Source organism: Diorhabda carinulata, chromosome 2 (assembly GCF_026250575.1).
Source record: "Diorhabda carinulata isolate Delta chromosome 2, icDioCari1.1, whole genome shotgun sequence".
Lineage (NCBI taxonomy): Eukaryota > Metazoa > Arthropoda > Insecta > Coleoptera > Chrysomelidae > Diorhabda > Diorhabda carinulata.
Window position 1 is genome coordinate 24,058,941 of NC_079461.1, and position 502 is coordinate 24,059,442.

General features: G+C 32.1%; 1 non-coding gene across 1 annotated transcript; it reads left to right on the forward strand.

Moving 5' to 3' along the window:
• On the forward strand, positions 1-80 carry Trnad-auc (transfer RNA aspartic acid (anticodon AUC)). The gene has a single exon. It is a non-coding gene; the product is annotated as a tRNA-Asp (tRNA).
• Positions 81-502: the final 422 nt, after the last annotated feature.

The window sequence follows — 502 nt, forward strand, 5'->3', positions numbered from 1 at the left end:
GGCTCGTTAGCTCAGTTGGTTAGAGCACCACACTGATTCTATCGAAGTGGAGGTCGCAGGTTCAAATCCTACACGAGCCATTTTTATTTTATAATCTCAAGATAAGTGGATTTAATCTACTGTAGCTTCCATTTTTATTTTGCTGCATAAGTATTATTATCAGAGATTTCTATTTTGGTCTGTGTTTCTAAATCCAAATTTATTCAATGTACAAAAGACACCATTAATTATATACTAATATTAGCTATTAATATATAATAAATTTGAAACTAGTCATGAGTTTTCAGTGACTTTTATTATCCGTTAATGATGATGATGATTTAATAATCGAGTTAACTTTGAGAATCTATCGAAGAGGTCCCAGGTTCAAATCCTAGACGAGCCATTTTATAATCTCAAGTCGAGACAGTCATGGGTTCTGATTCTATTTTCCAAGTTACATATTACAGCCATTTCGATTTATGTCTGTGTTTCTAAATCTGAAAGTATTGAATGGACAAAA